Consider the following 14,184-nt stretch of genomic DNA (forward strand, 5'->3'; position numbering starts at 1 on the left):
CTTGATTTCAGCACACGTCATCATCTCACAGTTCCTGAAATTGAGTCCCGTGTTGGGCTCCGTGCTGACAGTGTGGGGCCTGCTTGGGATTCTCTCTCTCTCTCTTTCTGCCCTCCCTTGCTTGTGCACATTCATTCTCTCTCTCTCTCTCTCTCTCTCTCTCTCTCTCTCTCTCTCTCTTCCCCCCCCCTCAAAATAAATAAAAATAATCTTTACCAAACAGAACAATTTGTGGCCACATTTCCTGAAGCAGAAGAGAGAAACACTTTTGAAACTGAGCTATCTACCATTAAAACATAGTTTCATTTATCGCTACTTGAAGCTAGTTTAAGCTTTTGACATTTGCAAACATCCAGGTAACTTCTTCATTATTTTTGGTAGCTGGACTTTTACAACAGCTTTCTTGTATAAGAAATATTATATAATAATACACACAGATAATACTTCCCTAAAGTTAGAATGGGGTATTATTCCTTTTTACAGCTGGATAATTGGAAGAACACAGAATGACATATTTCATGAGTCAGCTGAAAACACTGAATGAGGACTAAGAAGTTCTGGGAATTTTCATCATCGAGTCTTTCCTTCACTAAATGCTTGTTAACTGAATCCCAGGTGTCAAAGTCAGCTTGCACACCAATCCAAGAGCTTCATGGTAGGACTGAAGATCAGGTACCGTAGGGTCGGAGGCGGAAAGGAAGATCCCTGCTAGAAACCACCCAGGATTGAGAGCCGGTTCCGCCAAGTGAAAGTCTACCAACAAAGGCTCTCAGAAGTGTCTTCATGAGCAAATGGATGGGTGGTATGGGGAGAGGCAGAAGGAAGGCATTTGTGTTAGGGTCCACTAGGAAAACACACCCGCATCAAGGGGTAAGGGTGGATTCATCCCACTGAGGAAAGATGAATCAGAACATAGCTGGGTTCTCAAGCTGACTGCCACTTATCAGCCATGGTGCCAGTCTGCACCTCAGCTGTCTTATTTCTAAAACAAGATCGTCTGTCTTCCGTACTGAATTTATAAGATGGCTTTATGAAGTCACTGAGATTGAATGCATCAAAATGCCTGACCAGATCAGCGTATAGTCCACTGAATCTCACACCCAGCCAGGAATTCCATCTCTAAATGTGTGCCCTGAAACAAGCTTTCCTACTTCTCTGCAACACATGACTCACTTTACTATGATCATCTGTCATCCAAGTAAAACCTTTCTAGAACAAAGAATCTATGTAGTATCTGACGTTTGCACAGTGTTTAGTTTTCCAAAATCTCTCTAAAGCAAACAAGCCCCACTCTAAAACAAGATTTAAGTATATAAACACCGGGGAGAAAACCACCGTCCACCCAAAACGTAGGCCTACTCATTCTACAAAGGTACTATCATGGCTTCTTAGGGATTGACCATCTACTGAAAAAGAAACTATATTTGTTAGGAGAGGTCATGTCAGCTGCTCTCTGCTACCGACTGGGCATCTTCAATAGCCAGGGTTCTCTACCAGGTTTGGGCAAACGGTAAGCCCTCAATGCACTCTTAATACTCCTCCCATGTGTATAATGAAAGTAATAAGCATAGCCATCTAGATTTCTCAAAGATATCATAAATAATAGGAACACACAATGTACAAACTATTCACAAAGAATATGCAGGATTGTGAGAAGACATCTACCGTAAGGAGCAAGTGAAGGGTATTCATGGCTCCGAGTCCCCTGCAGGTGTGTCCCGCTACCGGGTCGCAGGCGCCAGTCAGCAACATGTCCCCTGTGAGATGGTCGAGAACGCAGGGAGGGCCTTAGCTCCCAGCCGGCCCGGGGTGGTGGGAGTTGGGGTATCCGGGCGGCTTGAGGTCGCAGAGCCAATACCTAGAGCACTTACACTTCAGCCCTCTCTGCGTTCTGCCCCCACCCCCCCACTCCCCCGCCTGGAAGCGCGCACGTGCCTGGCACGCCCTCTTTGGCACGCGCCCGCGGGCACCGGGATCCAAGCACAGGCGGGGGACACAGCTAAAGCCTGGAGCCTGCTTTGGGTTCTGTGTCTCCCTCTCTCTCTTTCTGCCCCTCCCCCACTCATGCTCTGTCTCTCTCTCAAAAATAAATGAACATTAAGAAAAATTGAAAACAAAAAGTGAAACTTTGCGATGCTTTCCTCCTAGCCTGGTATCTCTCCTGTGTGCCCTCTACCTGGTTCTAGATGATGGCTGGTTGCTTCCAGGAATTGGTAATAGGGTAAGGGCTGGCTGGCCAGGCTGTTTCCCCGAGGAAAGACCATGAGAGCGCACAAATTTCTGAAAAAGTAACAAGGTGAAGACAACTCTAGTACAAAAACTCTCAAGGAGGATGTGACTGGCAGTTGCAAGAAATTCTCTGATCTGTTGTTTGGGACAGGACTAGACATGCCCCAGGCCTACTCAGCTGCCCCTGATGAGGGAAGATCCCAGAACCTGGGATTTTGGGTTGTCACAGGAAGCAAATACACAAGCGACTGGGCTCGACCTGGAGTCCCCCGTGCAAAGCTCATCTCTCCTCACATGGAGTCTGCCTGAATGATGGACATGGATTTCATTTATTCCACCAATATGTGTCTACACCTTCTTTCAGTTGAGTATTCTTGTGGTCCTTGGGGATAATAGCAGTGAACAAAACAGACATGGTAGCTTACCCTCTAGATTGAAGTGTAGACTTCAATCCAGTGAGGGGGGAGTAATGGATAATTAGAATAAAGAAACAAACGTATGTCAAGTTGTAACTGGCCAGGAAGAAAAATAAATTGCATGACACATTTAGGAGGTATGGCAGGTGTCACTGGGAATAGGAGAGGCAGGCCAGGCCTCTATGGCAAATTGTCAGCAGCAGAGACCTAAAGGGAGGCAGGACAACGGAATAGCACTATTAAGTAAAGGTCCTAAGGTACGAGCAGCCAGGGCCCTGGGAACTTTCAAACAGGATCAGTGCAGTGAGGCCCTGTGCTCCTCTCTACATGTGGTAGAACTTGAATTCAAAGACAAAATAGGACCCGCAATCTGTGGCAATTATTTGCTCAGGAAACCAACCTGTTATCTACAATGGCCAGGCCACGATCTCGAAGTCAGACTGGCAGAAGCTTGTATACATTGTGTCCCCACTTTCAATTTAGAATCAACTGGAGAAAGCCACTTATACTCCCCTAATCCATCCCATAGTATGGCCCACCTCTAGTTACCTCACCTACAGTTTCTCCATGACAACAGCCTCCACTTAAGTCGGGGCATCCTAGAAGCCTTCCTTTTTTTTCTGCCTTGAAGCTTTCCTATTCCTCTGCCTGACTTGGAGTCTCTGCCAAATACGAGAGATAGCGGCAGACTCCCTTGCTGTCCCAAGCACCGAGTCCATAGCTTTTGCCTGTTCTCATGTGCTTAGTCTTTGTGGATTTCCCTTGCAGACTGGAGGAGTCATTCCTTATAGAAATAAGAGTGGAATTACTCCTGGCCTAGCCACACCTTCCCTATTTTCAGCTGTCTAATTTCCACTTTTGAGCAAACAGACGGCAACACGAGAATCTAAGGTCTATGCCGGGGTGACCACCTAAAGGTCCTTACTTGTCAACTTTGTAAGGAGGCTAGTCTGTTACTGAGGTGAGGATGTTGGAGTAAAGGAAAGGGGAGGGGCTGACTCAGAAAACCACTCAGAACCCCAGAGTGGGTGTGGAGATTATTGCGATCTAAAGACATAGGAGATTCAACAGAAGAATCTTCTCAAGAGCCTCTCTGATGTGACTCAAAGCAGCAACTGCTGGAAAGGCCAGTCTACTGAGTGCATCTACTCATGGGAAGAAGATTGAGAATAAATCTATCATAAATCCCCTCTCTGGGAACGTTTCATGGCCATGAAAAATTATGAAAAGAACACTCACTCCCACAGAAACAAAACTCTTCCTACCTCAACCAAAACACCAGAAACAACAAGTGTTTGTGAGGATACAGAGAAAAAGGAACCCTCATGCACTGTCGATGGGAATGCAAATGGGTGGAGCCACTGTGGAAAAGAATATGGAGGTCCTTCAAGAAATTGAAATAGAATTACCCTTCAATGCAGGAATCACACCACTGGGTATTTACCCCAAAAATACAAAAGCACTAATTCAAAGGGATACATGCATCCCTATGTTTATTGCAGTGTTATTTATAAGAGCTAAGATAGGGAAGCAGTCCAAGTATCCACAGACAGGTGAATGGATAAAGAAGAAGTGGTATATGTAAAATGGAATATTACTTAGCCATAAAAAGAATGAAATACTGCCATTTCCAACAACATGGATAGAGATAGAGAGTATAATGCTGAGCAAAATAAGTCAGTCAGAAAAAGACAAATACCGTATCATCTCACTTCTGTGGAATTTAAGGAAAAAACAAATAAACAAAGGGAAAAAAGAGAAAGAAACAAACCAACCAAGAACAGACCCTTAACAATAGAGAATGAACTGATGTTTACCAGAGGGGAAGTGTGTGTGGGAGGGGGTATGGTTGGAATAGGTGATGGAGATTACAGAATACACTTATCATGATGAAAAGAAAAAACTTTCTTATCTCCCATTTGTTCTCCTAAAATTCCACTGCCCTGTTATTTTTTTAAATGTTTGTTTATTTTTGAGAGTGAGAGAGACAGAGCGTAAAGTGGGGAGGGCAGAGAGAGATGGAGACACAGAATCCAAAGCAGGCTCCAGGCTCAGGCTCACGAACTGTGAGATCATGACCTGAGCTGAAGTTGGATGCTTAACTGACTGAGCCACCCAGGTGCCCCATCCATTGTCTTTTTATAAACAAACCTATTTGTTCTACCCACAGAAGCTCTTTCCCCCACTCCCTTTCTCCTACTAAGATATGTAAGCCTCTAACGGTAATCATGTAGTAAGCTAGCTACTCTTTTTTGTAAGTTCTTCTCTACATAGGAATAAATCTTTTTTTCTCCTTTTAACCTACCATTTCAGTTTAATTTGCAAGTCCTCAATGAATTAGCCTAAGACGGTAGAGAAACAGCTCCCCCCCCCCCCAACATGGCTGATGTAAGAGAATTAGTGAATGAAAAATTGACAAGATTGGGTGAGAAATGGGAAAGTTCGGAGTTAAGGACTTAGGCCATAAGCATAGATTTTTATAATCAGATTTAAAAAAGCAGAACAATGGTGGTAGCTTTGACGCTCCATAGATTGGTTTTGCAAGGATAACCCTACTTGGTCTTTTTTTATTTTAATTTTTTTATGTTTATTTATATTTGAGAGAGAGAGAGAGAGCAGGGGAGGAGCAGAGAGAGAGACACAGAATCCAAAGTAGGCTCCACGCTCTGAGCTGTTAGCGCAGAGCCTCACGTAGGGCTCAACTCACAAGCTGTGAGATCATGACCTGAGCCAAACTCCGACGCTTAACCAACTGAGCCACCCAGGCGACCCAACCCTACTAGGTCTTTAAAAATAAAAAATGCATTTCCTACTACTCGTGAAAGTGTCACTATTCCATATAGTATATGCCTTTTCTCCTTATTTTTATATTTTTATTGTTTTGAGTTTTTTATTTTAATTCCAGTATAGTTAACATACAGTTCTATATTAGTTTAAGGTGTACAATATAGAGATTTAACAATTCTATATATTACTCAGTGCTCATCATGAGAAGTGTAGTCTTTATTGCGCATTACCTATTTCACCCATGCCCCACTCACCTGCCCTCTGGTAGCCATTAGTTTATTCTCTGTATTTAAGAGTCTGTTTCTTGGTTTGTCTCTCTCTCTCTCTCTCTCTTTTATTTTTAATTTTTTGCTTTGTTCCTTTGTTTTGTTTCTTAAATTCCACATAGGAGTGAGATCGTATGCTATTTGTCTATGGGAGGGAGGGACCCCACAGGCAGAAAAATGGGAAAAGAACAGATCCCACACCAGGCACCTGAGTCACAGGGACCCATACTGGGAAGATGAATCCCTGTGACATTTGGCTGTGAAACCCAGAGAGGCTTAACTCCACAAGTTTTTTACAGTCAGTGAGGCCTAACACCTGAAACTTTAAAATCAGTGATCTTGGCTCTGGGAGAGCTGAAGGGTGATGGAAAATTGAGTCCTTGTACTTGAAGAAGAGACAATACAACAAACAACACCGCTAAGATAAAGCATAGAAGTAGCATTTGAGGGTACTTGGGTGGCTCAGTCGGTTGAGTGTCAGACTCTTGATTTAGGCGCAGGTCATGATCTGAGAATTTTAAGATTCTCTCTCCCCCTCCAGTCTTCCCCATCTCAAATTAAAAAGAAGGAGAAGGAGAAGAAGGAGGAGGAGGAGGAGGAGCAATAGGAGGAGGAGGAGGAGGAGGAGGAGAAGTTTGAAAAATTCCTGGGGTATATGGGAAAGAGATTTATTTAGTAATCTCAGAACATGTGCTGGAGGAGCAGAGGATAGAACACTTATCCAGGAACAGAAGAGCTGGTGGATGCCATTTCCTTCTCGCTGCCCACCCCACGCCCACAGATAAACACACAAACACCTGTGGAAACCAGTGATATTCAAAGCGCTCTCCACCGAGCTTGCTAAAAGAGCACTCCACACCAGCATTCCCTTGCTGAGATACCCCTGGTAGTTCTACAAAGCAGCTGGAGATCTGCTCCCACAGTGTACTTGTGCAAGCCTGGCTAACCCTGCATGCCACACTCTGTGTTTTCCTGCAGACCTGCCCCATCCAACACACCCTCAGGAGGAGTCCATCCAAAGTGGTGCCACAAGCGTAGCAGTGTGCATGCAGCTTGCACGAAGTCCAACACAGCTCCAAAGTGACTCCTACCTGGGGAAGAGGGCAAGATAACCACCAACACATGTTCCACTGTGGCCCCAGCAGTGGAGTCAACTGGGGGCAGACATTTTGTCTGACTTCAGGCCCTGTCCACCAATGAAGGCTTCTCAGAGGACAACACAGGGAGAGAGTACCTTGGAATTCAGTGCGACTGTGGTTCTGACAAATGCCAGGTCAGACTCAACACAAGCCCACTGGCCCATCAACAACACAGGGCCCAAACCCTATCCACAGCAGGCAAAGAGAGCCATTGCAGATGACTGGACTGAAGGCAAAAACAGCTCAGCCACAACAGCAGGATACATGCACCACACACATGAGACACCCTGAAGCACCATGGTCAGGTGATGAGGGGACATTGCACTACAGGGGACCACAGGACTTCTCCTTCATAAGGACACAGTTTCAGTTGTCAGAACAGGTAAGCAATCTGGAGCACAGAGTAATGGAAAACAAAGAAGCAAAACGAGAGGAGCAACAAGAATACTAAAAAATGAAAATAAATAATGGCACTCCGTGACACCACAGAGTGTAATGAAATTTGCATGATACGGGTCCCAGAAGGAAAAGAGAGACAAAAGGGGTCTGAAAATTTATTGAAGAAAACAAAGCTGAAAGCTGCCTAAATTTGGGGAAGGAAACAGAAATCCAGGTCTAGGACAAAAAGAGGCTCCAACACCAAGACACATGGTAATTAAAAGGGCAAACTGTAGTGATAAAGAGAGACTTTAAAAGCAGTAAAAGAAAGCAAGACAGTTACATATGAGGGAAACCCCACAGAGCTATCAGCTGATTTTCCAGCAGAAACATAGCAGGCCAGAGGAGAGTCATCATATAATCAAAGCTCTGAAAGGAAAAAAAAAAAAAAAAAGCTGCAACCAAGAATACTGTATCCAGGAAGTCTATCATTCAGAATAGAAGGAGACATAAAGAGTTTCCCAGATAAACACAAGCTAAAGGAATTCATAACCATTAAGCCAACCTTACAATAAATGTTAAAGGGGATTCTCTCAGTGGAAAGGAAAGAACATGAGCAGGAGTAAGGAACGTGGAAAGCACAAAAGCAGTAAAATGAAGTACGTATACAAAAAGAAATTAAGGGGTTCACAAAATAAAAGGATTAAAGTATGATATCATATACCTGGAAGGCTGGGGGAAGTGAAGAAAGGGTTCAAGTTTAAGTGACCATCAACTTAATATAGACTGCCATATGCAGACTGCTAGACACAAACCTAATGGTAACTTTAAATCAAAAACCAGTAATAGATATACAAAAAATAAAGAAAGGAATCCAAGTATATCACTAAAGAAAGCCAGCAAGAGAAGAAGGAGAAGAGAATAAAGGCGAAGGCAAGAGAATAATGGAACAAAGAACTACAAAAAGAACCATAAAAGAAGTAATAAAATGGCAATAATTACATACCTATCAAGAATGACTTTGAATGTAAAGGGACTAAATGACTTAACACTCCAAGCAAAGGAAATAGAGTGATGGAATGGATAAACAAATAAGACTTATCCATTTGCTGCCTGTAAAAGATTCTTGTTGCAATTGGGAATGGGATCAATTTCTTTATTTGTCTTTCTGTTGCTTCATTATTAGTGTATAAGAATGCCACTTATTTCTGTACATTAATTTTGTATCCTGCGACTTTACTGAATTCATGTATCAGTTCTAGCAGATTTTTGATGGGGTCTATTAGGTTTTCCATGTATAACATCATGTCATGTGCAAAAAGTAAAAGTTTGACTTCATCTTTGCCAATTTTGATGCCTTTGATTTCCTTTTGTTGTCTGATTGTTGATGCTAGAACTTCCAACTCTATGTTAAACAACAGCGGTGAGAGTGGACATCCCTGTCGTGTTCCTGATCTCAGGGGGAAAGCCCTCGGTTTTTCCCCATTGAGGATAATGTTAGCTGTGGGCTTTTCATAAATGGCTTTTATGATGTTTAAGTATGTTCCTTCTATCCCGACTTTCTCGACGGTTTTTATTAAGAAAGGATGCTGAATTTTGTCAAATGCTTTTTCTACATCGATTGACAGGATCATATGGTTCTTATCTTTTCTTTTGTTAATGTGATGCATCACATTGATTCATTCGTGAATATGGAACCAGCCCTGCAGCCCAGGAATGAATCCCACTTGATCATGGTGAATAATTCCTTTTACATGCTGTTGAATTCGATTTGCTAGTATCTTATTGAGAATTTATGCATCCATATTCATCAGGGATATTGGCCTGTAGTTGTCTTTTTTTGCTAGGTCTCTGTCAGGTTTGGGAATCAAAGTAATGCTGGCTTCATAGAATGAGTCTGGAAGTTTTCCTTCCCTTTCTATTTTTTGGAACAGTTTGAGAAGGATAGGTATTATCTCTGCTTTAAATGCCTGGTAGAATTCCCCTGGGAATCCATCTGATCCTGGACTCTTATTTGTTGGGAGATTTTTGATGACTGATTCAATTTCTTCGCTGGTTATGGGTCTATTCAAGTTTTCTATTTCTTCCTGTTTGAGTTTTGGAAGCGTGTGGTTGCTTAGGAATTTGTCCCTTTCTTCCAGGTTGTCCAGTTTGTTGGCATATAATTTTTCATAGTATTCCCTGATAATTGTATTTCTGAGGCATTGGTTGTAATAATTCCATTTTCATTCATTATTTTATTTATTTGGGTCACCTCCCTCTTCTTTTTGAGAAGCCTGGCTGGAGGTTTATCAATTTTGTTTATTTTTTCAAAAAAAAACCCACAACTCTTGATTTCATTGATCTGCTCTACAGTTTTGTTTTGTTTTTGTTTTTGTTTTTTTTGATTCTCTATTGTTTGTATCTGCTCTGATCTGTATTATTTCTCTTCTTCGGCTGGGTTTGGAGTGCCTTTGCTGTTCTGCTTCTATTTCCTTTAGGTGTGCTGTTAGTATTTGTATTTGGGATTTTCCTTGTTTCTTGAGATAGGCCTGGATTGCGATGTATTTTTCTCTCAGAACTGCCTTTGCTGCATCCCAAAGTGTTTGGATTGTTGTATTTTCATCTTCATTTGTTTCCATATATTTTTTAATTTCTTCTCTAATTGCCTGGTTGACCCATTCATTCTTTAGTAGGGTGTTCTTTAACTTCCATGCTTTTGGAGGTTTTCCAGACTTTTTCCTGTGGTTGATTTCAAGTTTCATAGCATTGTGGTCTGAAAGTGTGCATGGTATGATCTCAGTTCTTTTATACTTATGAAGGGCTGTTTTGTGACCCAGTATGTGATCTATCTTGGAGAATGTTCCATGTGCACTTGAGAAGAAAGTATATTCTGTTGCTTTGGGATGCAGAGTTCTAAGTATATCTGTCAAGTCCATCTGATCCAATGTATCATTCAGGGCCCTTGTTTCTTTATTGATCCTGTGTCTAGATGATCTAATCAATGCTGTGAGTGGAGTATCAAAGTCCCCTGCAATTACCACATTCTTATCAATAAGGTTGCTTATGTTTGTGAGTAATTGTTTTATATATTTGGGGGCTCTTGTATTCGGTGCATAGACATTTATAATTGTTAGCTCTTCCTGATGGATAGACCCTGTGGTTATTATATAATGCCCTTCTTCATCTCTTGTTACAGCCTTTAATTTAAAGTCTAGCTGTCTAAGTATGGCTATTCCAGCTTTCTTTTGACTTCCAGTGGCATGATAGATAGTTCTCCATCCCCTCACTTTCAATCCCCTCACTTTTCAAGTCCTCAGCTCTAAAATGAGTCTCTTGTAGACAGCAAATAGATGGGTCTTGTTTTCTTTTATCCATTCTGACACCCTATGTCTTTTGGTTGGAGCATTTAGTCCATTTACATTCAGCATTATTATTGAAAGATATGGGTTTAGAGTCATTTTGATGTCTGTCGTTTTCATGCTTGTAGTGGTGTCTCTGGTACTTTGTGGTCCTTGCAACATTTCCCTCACAGAATCTCCCTTAGGATCTCTTGTAGGGCTGGTTTAGTGATGATGAATTCCTTCAGTTTTTGTTTGGGAAGACCTTTATCTCTCCTTCTATTCTGAATGACAGGCTTGCTGGTTAAAGGATTCTCGGCTGCATATTTTTTCTGTTCAATACATTGAAGACTTTCTGCCATTCTTTCTGGCCTGCCAAGTTTCAGTAGATAGGTCTGCTATTACCCTTCTGTGTCTACCTTTGTATGTTAGGGCCCGTTTATCCCTAGCTGCTCTCAGAATTCTCTCTTTATCCTTCTTTTTCCAGTTTCACTATGATATGTCATGCAGAAGATCGATTCAAGTTATGTCTGAAGGGAGTTTTCTGTACCTCTTGGATTTCAATGCGTGTTTCCTTCCCCAGATCAGGGAAGTTCTCAGCTATGATTCATTCAAATACACCCTCAGCCTCTTTTTCTCTGTCTTCTTCTTCTGGAATTCCTATGATACGTATATTGTTCCGTTTGATTGTATCACTTAGTTCTCTAATTTTTCCCACGTACTCCTGGATTTTTTTTATCTCTCTTTTTCTCAGCTCCCTCTTTTCCCACAATTTTATCTTTGAATCCACCTATTCTCTCCTCTGCCTCTTCAATCTGAGCTGTGTTCACCTCCATTTTATTTTACACTTCATTTATAGCATTTTTTAATTCCTCATGACTATTTTTTAGTCCCTTGATCTCTGTAGCAATAGATTCTCTGCTGTCCTCTATGCTTTTATCAAGCCCAGCGATTAATTTTATGACTATTATTCTAAATTCTTTTTCTGTTATATTGCTTAAATCAGTTTTGGTAAATTCATTAGCTGTAGCTACTTCCTGGAATTTCTTTTGAGGAGAATTCTTCCATTTCATCATTTTGGCTAGTTTTCTATCCCTTATGAGTGTTCAAATCTTGTTATGTGCTCTGCACCTGTGAGCATTGCTATATTAAAGGAGGGTCATACACTGTCCAGGGCCTGGCCTTTCAGGAGGTGTTTTTTCAGGAATTGTTACTTGCTCTCTGTTGTTGTGACTTTGATTATTTTATTACCCTACTCGTAGTGATTTTTTGGACCCTCCACCAGATGTGCCTTGATTTCTTCCTTGGAGTAGCCCTGGAAAGGAAAACAGATAGACAAACAGGAGACAAAAACACACAAACACACAAACAAATAAACAAACAAATAAACAAAAACAAAAACCTAAAGACTAAAAAACAAAAACAAAAACACCAACTACAAGTAAAGAAGAGAGTGGAGGCAGTGCTAATGGATGAGCACATACCACGGGAGAAATGCGTGGAGGGGGGGAGAAAAAATAAACATTGATTAGGCAGAGAGACTAAAAGGCTTAATCCAGAGAGAGAGAAAGGAAACTAAGGAAGGAGGTGGGGAAAACGAAACGAGGATATAGTTACCCAGACAGAGAAACTATATGGTTTGGTTATTCCAGAGAGAGAGAGAAAGGAGTGTAAAGAAGGAGGTGTAGAACATGTATGAAGATAATGGGTTAAATGTCTGTTTAGACAGACCGATAACCAGAGTGACCAGCCAAGGGAAAGAAGAGATAAGGAGGAGAAATGGGGTGGTGGGGTGGGGGAATATATCTGTATATCCAGAATTGACCTAGAGTTAATCCAGGCAATGCTGCATAGCTTGTCGGGACGAGCTGTCCGCAGGGTCTGTGCCGCTCCAGTCCATATAGCAGTTACCCAGTGCAAAGGAACGTGGTTTGGTGTGGTCTGGACCCACCTCCACTATGGGCCTGGTAGTGATCCCTGAGGCCCCGCCTTGGTGGTGGTGGTGTGTGTGTGTGGGGGGGGGGGGGGGGAATGGTGATCCCCCAGTCTCTTTTCCACAGAGCCAGACCCAGTGGACAGTTTGAGTTGTCCTCACTGTGCCACGGGTGCAGAGGGGGCGGTCTTCCCTCTCTCCACCGACTCCCCTGATCCTGTGCTTGACTAGGATTCAAAGTCCTGCTCCGCATGCTCTGGCCCTGGGGATGCGCCTCTCAGTGTGGCAGATACGTGGTCCCAGCTGGCTTTGTCTTTGTCGCCGCACTTCAGGGAGGACCGACTTCTCCTGCGTACTGAGCCGCCGCCTTCACCACCGCGAGCCCCGGGGGTGGCGGACACAGGCCGGCTTTGTCTTTTCCCACAGCACTCCAGGGAGACAGCGGCCTTGTCTCCCTGCAGACTGCGCCCTCGGCCCAGCCACTGTGCCCAGGGTGGCGGAGGCAGGCAGGTTCTGTACTATCGTGCAGCCCTCTGGGGAGGGAACCACTTTCTCCAGCTGCGGACTGCGCCCCTGACCTACCACCGCACCCAGGCCTGGCTCCCCTCCTCTCCAGGTGGACTTCGGAACAGGGAGCCGGCCCCAGTCCAAAGAAAGCCCTGCAGTTACAGATCGGATCCCTCTCAGTCTCAGTCCGAGGTCTTTCTCCTGTCCAGATACGGTCCTGCACTTCCCCAGCCACTCTTTTCTCCTCCCTTTGCCTCTCCGCAGAAGGGGGTGCCACCCCTCCGTGCCCACTTGGCCTTTTTTAATCTCCCCCAGTTCTCAATTACCCACCTATCTTTTTTCCAGCTTTCCCGTTTTCTTCCTAATAGATTCAGTTTCTTTTCCTCCCAAGCTCTGGTGTTCAAAGTCCCTTGGCTTCTACACTTCTTTGTTTGAGAGACACGGGACATTTGGTCCCCCTACTTCTCCATGTTGGCCCCTCTCACTTTGTTTCTTTTTCTCCCATCATTCTGATCCTGTAACTAGGGGGAGCATCTGTAAAATATAATTCTCTGGACTCATGGTCAAATGGGACCTTTTCAGGGTTGGACATGAAGATCGGGTCCTTTGGGTTACTATAGTTATGGAAATGGTAAACCCATTCAATTATGCCAGTTTTGTACCACAGGACCTGGGCTTTATCTTATTGTTTTTCATTCACTGTGAGGAGACGGTGCCAAGCAATAAATATCCAAGTGAGGAGAAGAAGGTCCTGGTACAGACATTAGTGGTTCTGGGGGACTTTGCCTTTTCTTTTCCCCCTTTCTCCTCACCAGAGGACTCAATAACCCTGTTAGCTTTTCCCTTTGCAGGAAGAATGCCTCATCAGGTACATTTCTTCATTCTCACCTGTTCAGGGAAAAGCCAAGGGATGCAGGATTTGTGGTGTCTCAGAGGGAATAAGCATATAGCCCAGATGGACCTTTAAGAAAGTTATGGATTTTAGGGGTTTTAGACATACTGGCCACTGGACACATTTTAGCAGCCATGAGTAAAAATTCAGAGCTCTTTTAAGCAAATAAGAAAACCCACAATAGCCTCCTCTCCTTCTTTCTACATAAAATAAGAAAGGTTTAAATTTCAGTTAAGGCATAGTTGTGTTTTTTTTTTTTAACTCAATTGCTACTTCTTGATTTTTTTGTGTGTTACCTTAATCTTACATGATATTAC

At 43.0% G+C, this 14,184-nt stretch overlaps 2 protein-coding genes and 1 long non-coding RNA gene across 6 annotated transcripts in view; 2 read left to right on the forward strand and 1 right to left on the reverse strand.

Moving 5' to 3' along the window:
* LOC147583361 (uncharacterized) overlaps positions 1-14,184 on the forward strand; it is a 476,502-nt gene that overhangs the window by 393,508 nt on the left and 68,810 nt on the right. The gene's annotated exons all lie outside the window — the stretch shown is intronic.
* The window catches only part of LOC147583363 (uncharacterized), a 230,523-nt gene that overhangs the window by 87,361 nt on the left and 128,978 nt on the right, over positions 1-14,184 (reverse strand). The window lies entirely within an intron of this gene.
* Positions 1-14,184, forward strand: part of LOC147583364 (biliverdin reductase A-like) — a 135,785-nt gene that overhangs the window by 78,683 nt on the left and 42,918 nt on the right. The window lies entirely within an intron of this gene.

The sequence above is a fragment of the Puma concolor genome, chromosome A2, assembly GCF_028749965.1.
Source record: "Puma concolor isolate L17-30 chromosome A2, mPumCon1.1.hap2, whole genome shotgun sequence".
Classification (NCBI taxonomy): Eukaryota; Metazoa; Chordata; class Mammalia; order Carnivora; family Felidae; genus Puma; species Puma concolor.